The sequence below is a fragment of the Carcharhinus amblyrhynchos genome, unplaced genomic scaffold, assembly GCF_965287045.1.
Source record: "Carcharhinus amblyrhynchos unplaced genomic scaffold, sCarAmb.v2.hapA scaffold_65, whole genome shotgun sequence".
Lineage (NCBI taxonomy): Eukaryota > Metazoa > Chordata > Chondrichthyes > Carcharhiniformes > Carcharhinidae > Carcharhinus > Carcharhinus amblyrhynchos.
Window position 1 is genome coordinate 481,534 of NW_027649805.1, and position 12,956 is coordinate 494,489.

Here is a 12,956-nt window from a genome sequence, read left to right on the forward strand (position 1 = left end):
GGATCAGTGCTGGGTCTGCTCTTATTTGTCATTTATATTAATGATTTGGATGAGAATATAGGGGGCATGGTTAGTAAGTTTGGAGATGACACCAAGATTGGTGGCATAGTGGACAGTGAGGAAGGTTATCTCCAATTGCAGCAGGATCTTGATCAATTGGGCCAGTGGGCTGACGAATGGCAGCTGGAGTTTAATTTAGATAAATGCGAGGTGATGCATTTTGGTTGATTGAACCAGGATAATGGTACCAGTTAATGTTAGGGCCCGGGGAGAGTTACAGAACAAGGAGATCTTGGGGTACAGTGTTGTGCCTGCCACACAGTCTGTTTTAATGCTTATATGGTGGATAAAGAATTGAGAGTAGACTTCTTGTTAATACAACAACATTTATTTAGACACACAATCAATAATTACCCACCCAATCAACAATAAGTTACCTTACAGAAATACTAAATTTCAAATCCAATTCTAGACCTTGACTGAACTTTTGTGTGACTGGCAAGTACCCAGGCAAATATTGGCAAACTCTGTAGTCCTCTGCATAGTCTGGTCCTTTGGTCTGGTCTGTTATTCTGGTTTTCCTTCCTTTTCGGGTGTGCTGGCTGTTCTTGTGTTGCTTGTTGCTGCTGACGGTCACCATTGTTGTAGCTCGTTTGTGGAGTCAGAGAGAGAGAGTTTCTGTTGTCCAGCACCTTTTATCCCTTCTTGCTTTTGTGTCCTTTTTGGGCAGTCTTTTGATTCTTGTCAATCGGTTGGTCAGGGCTCGATCACCCTGACCGATAAGAGTCCGATTAGGTGCTGGGGCACGTAGGTCACAGACCTCCCTCCCAAATAAGGGGTTAAGGCTTATTGTCTGGTAAACAAGTCTGACCAGAGAGCCTTTGGGATGGCCTATTTCCTGTGTATTCAGTTGTTTGAGCTGCAGCCTGTTTACTTCTGTCTATGAAGCTGCAGCCTGCTGTTTCAGTGCTTGTCCAATTATCCCAGCATGCTCTGCAAATCTCCACTTTAGGTAGCCTGTTTGGCCACAGTTCTTCCTGTTGATCCTGAACATGAAGCGTGTTGGATCACAGACCCAGGACCAATATCCGTCAGGAATTCTCCAGTCGCTCCAGGTTATTGTCATGTACAGTAATAACACATCCCTACAACATATTTATATTCCAGAAGCTACAGATGGCAAACATTCTGCTGTTAACCATGAATTACAAATAACCACACATTTTAAAACAAAACCATTATAATAAGCCAATTACAAACAACCAAACATTAAAAAACATTACAATAAGTATTGTCTATTATTGTCCATTAGTGCAAAGTGTAATCCGGTGGGTTCTCTATAAACATTGTGCTAATGAATTTGAGGGGACTGTGATTTGAGGGCGGACCCCATGTCTTATCATTGTATCAACCCACAAATATCCGGGATATGAAAGGTTCATCTTGCTCTGGAGGGGTCCTGCATGCTTATCTCAATGATTAACCAGGTAGACCATAGGTTGCATCTTTGTCGTTGTCCTGAGGTGATCATAAAATTTCTGCTGTTATCGCATCTAATATTTGATGTGTATATGTGTGTTTAAACTGTCCATGCCCCCCACCCTGCTCTTCCCCACTTTTTTTTTGACACTGCATTATATTCAGATAACCCACTGGCAAAAGATTTGATTCCAAAGTTAAAGGACGGTACCAGCTAATGAAAGTACAACAAATTAAATTTGATTTTTAAAAATCGATATACAGTTTTCAAAAAATTAGTTTTAAAATAAAAGACCATCAGTTTGCTTTCAAAGAGTCTTGTAATAAGTTAAAGGAGGAAACTGCTGTGTCGGGGATCTTTCATTACTTTTCAGTGGCAAGGAAAATGACTCAAAAATAACTGGGTACATTACTGGCAGTATTCAACTTGCAGTCTCACTCCCTGGACAGACATTCCATGCCAATTTTCCAAGTGAAGACATTTAAATTCATTAAAAGCCACACAACTTTTTAAAAAATTGAATATTCAGTCCTCATAATGAGTCAGCTGAGTCAACAGCTGGACAACAAGATTATTTGTGGTGAAAATGGTTTTCTAGCATTTTAACATAACGGACAATTCAAAACTCATCAGCTACTGTTTTCTGCAGTTCCAGGAGCTATTTTAGGAATGAGGTGGGATGTTGATCCTGAATCTGGTAGGAATGCTTCTCTTGCTTTGGTCAGTCATAGTCTCTGTATGAGTGACTTCCAGAACCACCACCATCACCGTAGTAGTATCCACCTTGGCCCTTGTACCCACCTGAATAGCTATCCCGGTCTCCTGTATCACACTGGCCTCATAGAGCTTTACAGCATGGAAACGGGCCCTTCCACCCAACTTGTCCATGCCATCCTTTTTTTAAAACCACTAACCCAATCCCAATTGCCCACATTTGGCCCATATCCCTCTATACCCATCATACCCATGTAACTGTCTAAATGCTTTTTAAAAGTTAAAATTGTACCTGCCTCTACTCCTTCCACTTGTGTGGAATAAGTGGCAGCTCGTCCCAGACACTCACCACCCTCTGTGTGAAAAAATTGCCCCTCTGGACACTTTTGTATCTCTCCCCTCTCACCTTAAACCTCTGCCCTCTAGTTTTAGATTCCCCTACCTTTGGGAAAAGATATTGACTATCTAGCTGATCTGTGTCCCTCATTATTTTACAGACCTCTATAAGATCACCCCTCAGCCTCCTACACTCCAGAGAAAAAGCCCCAGTCTATTCGGCCTCTCCTTATAACTCAATCCATCAAGTCCCGGTAGCATCCTAGTAAACCTTTTCTACACTCTTTCTAGTTTAATAATATCCTTTCTATAATAGGGTGACCAGAACTGTACATAGTATTCCAAGTGTGGCCTTACCAATGTCTTGTACAACTTCAACAAGACGTTAAGGGGGGGTAGCTACAGGACGGATGTCAGGGGTAGGTTCTTTACCCAGCGGGTGGTGAGGGATTGGAATGCCCTGCCTGCTGCAGTTGTAAATGCGTCTAGTTTGGGGGCGTTTAAGAGATCTCTGGATAGGTTTATGGACGAAAAGGGATTGGTATAGGCTAGTGGGTCATTGTTTTTGTAACTGGTCGGCGCAACATCGTGGGCCGAAGGGCCTGTTCTGCGCTGTAATGTTCTATGTTCTATGTTCTATGTCCCAACTCCTGTATCCAATGTTCTGACCAATGAAACCAAGCATGCCGAATGCCTTCTTCACCACTCTGTCCACCTGTGACTCCACTTTCAAGGAGCTATGAACATGTACCCCTAGATCTCTTTGTTCTGTAACTCTCCCCAGTGCCCTACCATTAACTGAGTAAGTCCTGCCCTGGTTCAATCTATCAAAGTGCATCACCTATCATCTGTCTAAATTAAACTCCATCTGCCATTTGTCAGCCCACTGGCCCAATTGATCAAGATCCTGCTGCAATTGGAAATAACCTTCCTCACTGTTCACTATGCCTCCAATCCTGGTGTCAATCTGCCTCCACCACTATAGGCATTGTCCTGTTACTATCCCAATAGCCACTTCCTGCTTGTCTCCTGTGGCCACTGTTCCTGTAGCCGTTGCTATAGCCATCTCAGCCATACCCATGGCCACCTCCAGACCTTTTCTTGGCATAACCCATCCGGATCGAGTGCCTATTGAGGGCTTTTTTGTTCATTGCTTGCAGCGCGTCCCTGGCTTGCTCTGGATTTTTGAAGGTGATGAAGCTGAAACCGGGGACACCCTGGTGTCTTTGTTTTTAATCATTTTCACCTCCGAGATCTGCCAGTACTTGGAGAAAACCTCTTCCAGGGACTGCTCATCTGTGTTGAAGTTCAGGCTGCCGATAAACAACTTTCCTGCTTCAGTTATGGTGGTGGGATTGCTGTGTGTGTGAGTGAGTGAAGCTGTAGGATTTGGTGGTCTTGGGGACTGTGTATGTGGTGGGGGGGGGGGTCTCCTATCATCTCGGGCAAAGTGTCCTGGCTGCCCGCAGTTAAAATATGTCCCTCTATTTCTCCCTGCCATGTAAAGTGGTGTTTACCTCTCTGTGGTGGTGATTCCTCTCTCCCCTCATATATATAATAGCTGGGCCCTGAGACTCTGCTACCTAATGTTCAGTCCTCACTGGGTGCATTGGTACTGCGGGTGAATCTGGGGGCGCAGTGGGTATGATTTCCCCTGGGAAAGATGGTGGTTGATCCTAATCCTCGGTTCACATAACTTACAGCGTAGCATTCTCCTTTAACTCTCCCCAATCCGCATCCTCTATCTCCTCGACTGCCCTGAAGGTACAAATAAATCCATTCTGAACCGATAGTAGGGATTCCAGCTGTGAAATTTCTGGCTGGTATTTGGAGTGGTCAGGGGTTGCCTGTCTCTCTTTACTGGTTTGATGTAGCACTTTTATTGCCGCCTGCAGATCAGTGCCCTGAGCTTCTGATCGTGTTACTGCCTGCTCGGCTTCACCGCTGGCCAAGACAGCACGCTGGGCATCTGGGTAGGCTCTCTCATACTGGGTTTGGAAATTGCCCAGATTTGCCTGGTTGGTTCTCTGTAATTCATCTATCTCTCTGCCCTTTTCGGTTCTTAGTTGTTCTATCCTCTCCTGCTGCTGTTCCTGTAGTTTCTTAATCTTCTCTCCTTTTCCTCCTGTGCTCGCTTCCATTCCTCCAGTTCCTTACGAACTGTGTTTAATTCCTTTTCTGTTCCTAGCAGCTGTTCTAAGCAGCTCACAATGGCAATTTCTTTCTCACTTTTGTCTGCCCGTTTTCCCTGAACTTTGCTCAGATCATCCCGGTATTTCTGCCCTCGGGATCCCAGTCCCGTCTCAGTATTGCCACAAGATTCTGCCCATTCAGGCCACCCTTCTTAATAAATTCCCTGATTTTTGTTTCCCATAAGGGACACCTCTCTGTCTGTGTGCTATTTCCTGCCATTCTATATTCAACGACCAGGGGTAGGGAGTTGATCGGACTGTGGGTACAGCTTTGGGCTACGTTCCAGTCCTAATCCCTCCAGATTCTAATATAAACCTACGGATTTTACTCAACCTTGTTAATAACAATGCATAATAAACAATTTTCCAAAAGCAGTTATTTGTCCAAAAGGAGTTTACACCTGTTACCTCTGAGTTTTAAATAATTGTTCAGTTATAAATTCTGTGGGATTTGATATTGGAACAACAAAGTTACTTCTTGTCAGTGTCCCATCTGGGGTGCCAATTGTTATGCCTGCAGCACATTCTGTTTTAATCCTTATAGAGTGAACAAAGAATTGTGAGTAAACTTCTTGTTAGTACAACAATACTTAGACACACAATCAATAATCACCCACACAACCAACAATAAGTTATCTTTCAGAAAATACTAGAGTTCAAGTCCAATACAAGACCTTGACTTAACTTTACATGATTGGCAAGAACCCAGGCAGATATTGGTCTTTATCTGTGTGCTGGTCTCAGTCACTCTGCATAGTCTGGTCCTTTGGTTTGGTCTTCTTTCCTTCTCAGGTGTCTTCGTGCTGGCTCTCCTCCTGCTGGTCGTTACTGGCGATGGTCACTGTTGTAGCTCGTTGTCGGACAGAGAGAGATTTTTCTGTTTTGCGCACCTTTTATCCTTCCTTGGTTTCGTGTCCTTTTGGATGGACTCCTGATTCTTGTCAATCAATCATAAGAACATAAGAAATAGGAGCAGGAGTAGGCCATCTAGCCCTTCGAGCCTGCCCCGCCATTCAATAAGATCATGGCTGATCTGTCGTGGCTCAGTTCCACATTCCCGCCCTCTCCCCATAACCCTTAATCCCCTCTCTTACCAAAAACCCATCAACCCGCGTCTTAAAAATATTTAGTGAGGCAGCCTCCACCACTTCAACGGGCAGAGAATTCCAGAGATTCACCACCCTTTGAGTGAAGAAGTTCCTCCTCAACTCCGTTCTAAACCGCCCCCCCTTGAGGCTGTGCCCTCTAGTCCTGCTGTCCTTTCTGAGCGGGAAGAATCTCTCTACCTCTAGCCTATCCATCCCCTTCATTATCTTATACGTCTCTATAAGATCCCCCCTCATCCTTCTAAACACCAACGAGTACAGACCCAGTCTATTCAGTCTCTCTTCATAGGCCAACCCCCTCAACTCCGGTATCAGCCTAGTGAACCTCCTCTGCACTCCCTCCAAGGCCAAAATATCCTTCCGCAAGTGCGGCGACCAAAACTGCACACAGTACTCCAGCTGCGGCCTCACCAGTACCCTGTACAGTTGCAGCAAGACCTCCCTGCTTTTATATTCTATCCCCCTCGCTATAAAGGCCAACATCCCATTCGCCTTCTTGATCACCTGCTGCACCTGCAGACTGGGTTTTTGCGACTCATGCACAAGGACCCCCAGGTCCCTCTGCACCGTAGCATGCTGCAGCTTTTCGCCTTTTAAATAATAAATCCCTTCTACTATTATTTCTGCCAAAGCTCACACTTGCTAACATTATACTCCATCTGCCAGGTCCTCGCCCACTCACTCAGCCTATCCAGATCTCTCTGCAGACTTTCCACACCCTCCACGCAATTTGCTTTTCCACTTCATGTCATCAGCAAATTTTGTCACCCTACACTCAGCCCCCTTGTCCCCGATCAGGACTTGATCAATAAGAGTCCAATCAGGTATTGCCGTACTGATCTCTAGGTGTGTACCATGCCTTGTATGCACTCAGGTGCTGGGGGCCCGTAGGTTACAGACCTCCCTCCCAAATAAGGGGTTAAGGGCCCCCTTTGGTAAACAAATGTGTTTGACCAGAGGGTGTCCATTATCTTTGGGATGGCCTATTTCCCGTGTATTGAGTTGACTGAGCTGCAGCCTGTTTGTCTTTGAAGCTGCACAGTAAGTAGTCTCACAACACCAGGGTAAAGTCAAACAGGTTCATTTGGCAGCACGAGCTTTTGGAGTGTTGCTCCTTCATCAGGTGAGTGAAGAGTTCAGTTCACAAACAGGGTAAATAAAGACACAAACTCAATTACAAGATAATGGTTGGAATGTGAGTCTTTACAGCTAATCAAATCTTTACAGGCAGACAATGTGAGTGGAGAGAGCACTAAGCACAGGTTAAAGAGATGTGTATTGTCTCCAGCTGGGACAGTTAGTGAGATTTTCAAACCCAGGCATTTCATGGGGGTTACAGATAGTGCAACATGAACCCAAGATCCCTGTTGAGACCGTCCTCATGTGTGCGGAACTTGGATATCAGCCTCTGCTCAGTGACTCTGCGCTGTCGTGTGTTGTGAAGGCCGCTTTGGAGAACGCTTACCTGAAGATCAGAATGCCCGTGACCGCTGGAGTGTTCACCAACAGGAAGAGAAGTCTTGCCTGGTGATTGTCGAGCGATGTTCATTCATCTGTTGTCGTGGCGTCTGCATGGTCTCCCCAATGTACCATGCTTCGGGACATCCTTTCCTGCAGCGTATCAGGTAGACAACATTGGCTGAGTTGCAAGAGTACGTACCGTGTACCTGGTGGATGGTGTTCTCACGTGAGATGATGGCATCCGTGTTGATGATCCAGTCTGTCTTGCAGAGGTTGCTGTGGCAGGGTTGTGTGGTGTCGTGGTCACTGTTCTCCTGAAGGCTGGGTAGTTTGCTGCGGACAATGGTCTGTTTGAGGTCGTGCGATTGTTTGAAAGCAAGAAGTGGGGGTGTGGGGATGGGCCTGGCGAGATGTTTGTCTTCACCAATGACATGTTGAAGGCTCCAGAGAAGATGTCGTAGCTTCTGCGCTCCGGGGAAGCACTGGACGACGAAGGGTATTCTGTCCACCATGTCCTGTGTTTGTCTTCTGAGGTCGGTGTGGTTTTTCGCTGTGGCGTGTCAGAACTGTCAATCGATGAGTCGAGCGCCATATCCTGTTCTTATAAGGGCATCTTTCAGAGTCTGGAGGTGTCTGTTGCGATCCTCCTCCTCTGAGCAGATCCTGTGTATACAGAGAGTTTGTCTGTAGGGGATGGCTTCTTTAACGTGTTTAGGGTGGAAGCTGAAGAAGTGGAGCATCGTGAGATTATCCATGGGCTTGCAGTACAGTGAGGTGCTGAGGTGACCATCCTTGATGGAGTTGCATGTGTCCATGAATGCAACTGATTCCAGAGAGTAGTCCATGGTGAGTCTGATGGTGGGATGGAACTTGTTGATGTCATCATATAGTTGTTTCAGCGATTGTTCACAATGAGTCCAAAGGAGGAAAATGTCATCAATGTATCCAGTGTATGGTATCGGTTGAAGGTCCTGTGCGGTGAAGAAGTCTTATTCGAGCCTGTGCATGAAGACATTGGCATATTGAGGTGCGAATTTGGTCCCCAGAGGCTGAATGCCCGTGACCGCTGAAGTGTTCGCCAACAGGAAGGGATGAGGCTTCTTACTGTCCCAGCTCAGTCCAATGCTGCCATCTCCACATCATGGCGACCATCGAAACCACAAACTGCCGGCTCCAAGTGGAGAGGATCTCCAAGCAGGTCGCACATGTCAACACAGACATCAAGTTTCTACAAAGACGCAAGAAAACAGACGAGATACCAAAAGGACTACAGATCACAAAACCACTCAGGTCAACCTATAACACGGACTACGCTGAGAGACTTTGCAGTTGCACCTCTCTCACTCCTCAACCATCTCATACACCAGCTCTACAGCAGATGCTGCAACCTGGAAACCAAGATAGAGTTCATGTTCTCAACTTGCGCTCAGGACGCAGACCAGCTGCAAAACACTACCAAGCAGATGAGAAAAAGGAACTACACCATCTATATGCACACCAAGAACAGGAAACTTGAAAAACTCAGCATCACCACCAGCAGCAACCAAGCCTCTCCCAGCACCACAGTAGAAAACAGTACCACCGCAGGGAAGTCCATTGTTAACTTGCCAGACTACACACTTCAAACCAGATGAAATTGAAGTTCTCAGCCGAGGGCTCAATTTCTGCCCCACCACCAAAATGGACCCCATCAGTCTCGCAGTGGACACACAGGAATTCATCGGGTGAATGAGGCTTCCCCAGAGCAGAGAGGCTACGACACCTTCTCCAGAGCCTTTAACATACCATTGAAGACGACGAACATCTCGCCAGGGCCATCCCCACACCCCCACTTCTTGCTTTCAAACAATCGCACAACCTCAAACAGACCATTGTCCGCAGCAAACTACCCAGCCTTCAGGAGAACAGTGACCACGACACCACACAACCCTGCCAGAGCAACCTCTGCAAGACATACTGGATCATTGACACGGATGCCATCATCTCACGTGAGAACACCATCCACTGGATACACGGTACGTACTCTTGCAACTCAACCAATGTTGTCTACCTGATACGCTGCAGGAAAGGTTGTCCCGAAGCATGGTACATTGGGGAGACCATGCAGACGCCACGACAACAGATGAATGAACATCGCTCGACAATCACCAGGCAAGACTTCTCTTCCTGTTGGCGAACACTCCAGCGGTCATGGACATTGGGCCTCTGATCTTCGGGTAAGCATTCTCCAAGGCAGCCTTCACAACACACGACAGTGCAGAGTCACTGAGCAGAAACTGATAGCCAAGTTCCGCACACATGAGGATGGCCTCAACCGGGATCTTGGGTTCATGTCACACTATCTGTAACTCCCATGACTTGCCTGGGCTTGTAAAATCTAACTGTCCTGTCTGGAGACAATACACATCTCTTTAACCTGTGCTTAATGCTCTCTCCACTCACACTGTCTGTACCTTTAAGACTTCATTACCTGTAAAGACTCACATTCCAACCATTATTTTGTAAATTGAGTTTGTGTCTTTATTTGCCCTGTTTGTGAACAGAACTCCCACTCACCTGATGAAGGGGCAGCGCTCCGAAAGCTAGTGGCTCGTGCTACCAAATAAACCTGTTGGACTTTAACCTGGTGTGAAGCTTCTTACTGTCTTTACCCTGTGTTATTCCCATTCCTGTTTCTCTTCTTCTAAGGCTTGTTCCTGTATGTGTTTCACATCAATACTGTGACTTTCCTGGCTTCTGCTGTTGCACACTTGCTGTTTCAATTCCTTCCAAATTCTGTTCCAACAGGCTTTTTTTAGCTGCTATGCTGTTTCCTTCTTGGGCCTGGATGGAAATCCTCTTGTAGGTGTGTACTTTTCTTACTGCAACTTCTAAGGGACTGAGAGCTGCCAGAAGTAAATTCCTGATTAGATTGGATAAACTAATAACTCTGTTACTTGTGCTGAATTGCTCCCTGGGATTTGTTCTCTTGCAATCACTGTTCCTTCATCATTTATCACTGCCCATGCTGTGCGGGCTTCACCACTGACATACTTTCTGGCTCCATCTGCATACAGAATAATCGCTCTTTCTGTCACTCCCACTATCATTCATGCTCTCTTCCTTGCGCTGTTAACCCTCCTGCAGGTTTCCAGGTTGCAGTGTCTGCTGTAAACTTCGATGTTGTGGCCATTTCAGAGACATGGATAGAGCAGGGGCAGGAATGGATGCTGCAGGTCCCGGGGTTTAAATGCTTTAGTCGAAGTAGAGAAGGAGGTAGAAGGGGGGGTGGGGTAGCATTACTGGTCAAGGACTGTATCACAGTGTCAGAGAGGAGGTTTGATGAGGACTTGTCTGTTGAGGTAGTATGGGCGGAGATTAGAAATAGGAGAGGGGAGGTCACCCTGTTGGGAGTCTTTTATAGACCTCCTAAAAGTTCTAGAGAAGTTGAGGAAAGGATTGCGGAGACGATCCTGGTTAGGAGTGAAAGTAATAGGGTAATTGTTATGGGGGATTTTAACTTTACTAATATTGATTGGAATTGCTATAGCTCTAGCTCGTTAGAGGGGTCAGTTTTTGTACAAAGCGTGCAGGAAGGTTTTTTGACTCAGTATGTGGATAGGCCAACTAGAGGTGAGGCTATATTGGATTTGGTGCTGGGAAATGAGCCAGACCAGGTGCTAGACTTGGAAGTTGGTGTGCATTTTGGTGATAGTGACCACAATTCGGTTACGTTCACCTTAGTGATGGAAAGGGATAGGCATGAACCTCGGGTCAGTAGTTTTAGCTGGGGGAAGGGTAATTATGAGGCTATTAGGAGAGAATTAGGAAGCATAGGTTGGACTAGGAGATTACAGGGATTGGGAACGTCTGAAATGTGGAGTTTTTTCAAGGAGCAGCTACTGCGAGTCTGTGATAGGTATGTCCCTGTCAGGCAAGGAGGAATTGGTAGGGCTAGGGAACCGTGGTGCACCAAAAAAGTTGATTCGTTGGTTAAAAAGAAAAAGGAGGCTTATGTTCGGATGAGACGTGAGCACTCGGGTAGTGCACTAGAAAACTTTAGATTGGCTAGGAGGGAGTTGAAGAGCGAGCTAAGAAGGGCTAAAAGAGGACATGAGAAGACTTTGGCTGATAGGGTTAAGGAGAATCCTAAGGCGTTCTATAGGTATGTCAAGAACAGAAGGTTGGTTAGGGCAAGGTTAGGGCCAGTTATAGACGGCAGAGGGAAGTTATGTGTGGAACCGGAGGAGATTGGTGAAGCATTGAACCAATATTTCTCTTCGGTGTTCACGCAGGGGGACATGGATATAGCTGAGGAGGACACTGGGTTGCAGGGGAGTAGAATTGACAGTGTTACAGTTGATAAGGAGGATGTGCTGGATATTCTGGAGGGTCTGAAAATAGATAAGTCCCCTGGTCCGGATGGGATTTACCCCAGGATTCTCTGGGAGGCAAGAGAAGTGATTGCAGAGCCTCTGGCTCTGATCTTCAGGTCGTCGTTGGCCTCTGGTATAGTACCAGATGATTGGAGGTTAGCGAATGTTGTCCCATTGTTTAAGAAGGGGAACAGAGACTTCCCCGGGAATTATAGACCGGTGAGTCTCACTTCTGTTGTGGGCAAGGTTTTGGAAAAAATTATTAGGGATAGGATTTATAGTTATTTGGAGAGTAATAAATTGATTGGAGATAGTCAGCATGGTTTTGTGGCGGGTAGGTCGTGCCTTACTAACCTTATTGAGTTTTTTGAGAAAGTGACCAAAGAGGTGGATGGGGGTAAGGCAGTGGACGTGGTGTACATGGATTTTAGTAAGGCGTTTGATAAGGTTCACCATGGTAGGCTTCTGCACAAAATGCAGATGTATGGGATTGGGGGTGATCTAGGGAACTGGATTAGGAATTGGCTAGCGGATAGGAGACAGAGGGTAGTGGTTGACAGTAAATATTCATCATGGAGTTCGGTTACAAGTGGTGTGCCTCAGGGATCTGTGTTGGGGCCACTGCTGTTTGTGATTTTTATTAATGATCTGGATGAGGGTATAGTTGGGTGGATTAGTAAATTTGCTGATGACACCAAAGTCGGAGGTGTGGTAGATAGTGAGGAAGGGTGTCATAGTTTGCAGAAAGACTTAGACAGGTTGCAGAGCTGGGCCGAGAGGTGGCGGATGGAGTTTAATGCAGAGAAATGTGAGGTAATTCACTTTGGTAGGAATAACAGATGTGTCGAGTATAGGGCTAACGGGAGGACTTTGAATAGTGTGGAGGAGCAGAAGGATCTAGGTGTATGTGTACATAGATCCCTGAAAGTTGGGAATCAAGTAGATAAGGTTGTTAAGAAGGCATACAGTGTCTTGGCGTTTATTGGTAGGGGGATTGAATTTAGGAGTCGTAGCGTTATGTTGCAACTGTACACAACTCTGGTGCGGCCGCACTTGGAGTATTGTGTGCAGTTCTGGTCCCCACATTACAGGAAGGATGTGGAGGCTTTGGAGAGGGTGCAGAGGAGGTTTACCAGGATGTTGCCTGGTATGGAGGGGAGATCCTATGAGGAGAGGCTGAGGGATTTGGGGTTGTTTTCGCTGGAAAGAAGGCGGCTAAGAGGGGATCTTATTGAAACATATAAGATGATTAGAGGTTTAGATAGGGTGGATAGTGATAGCCTTTTTCCTCTGATGGAGAAATCTAGCACGA

The 12,956-nt window shown here is 46.1% G+C and overlaps 1 pseudogene; it reads right to left on the reverse strand.

Annotated features, from left to right (window-relative positions):
- Positions 1 to 2,201: 2,201 nt before the first annotated feature.
- On the reverse strand, positions 2,202 to 4,671 carry LOC145337708 (uncharacterized; annotated as a pseudogene).
- Positions 4,672 to 12,956: the final 8,285 nt, after the last annotated feature.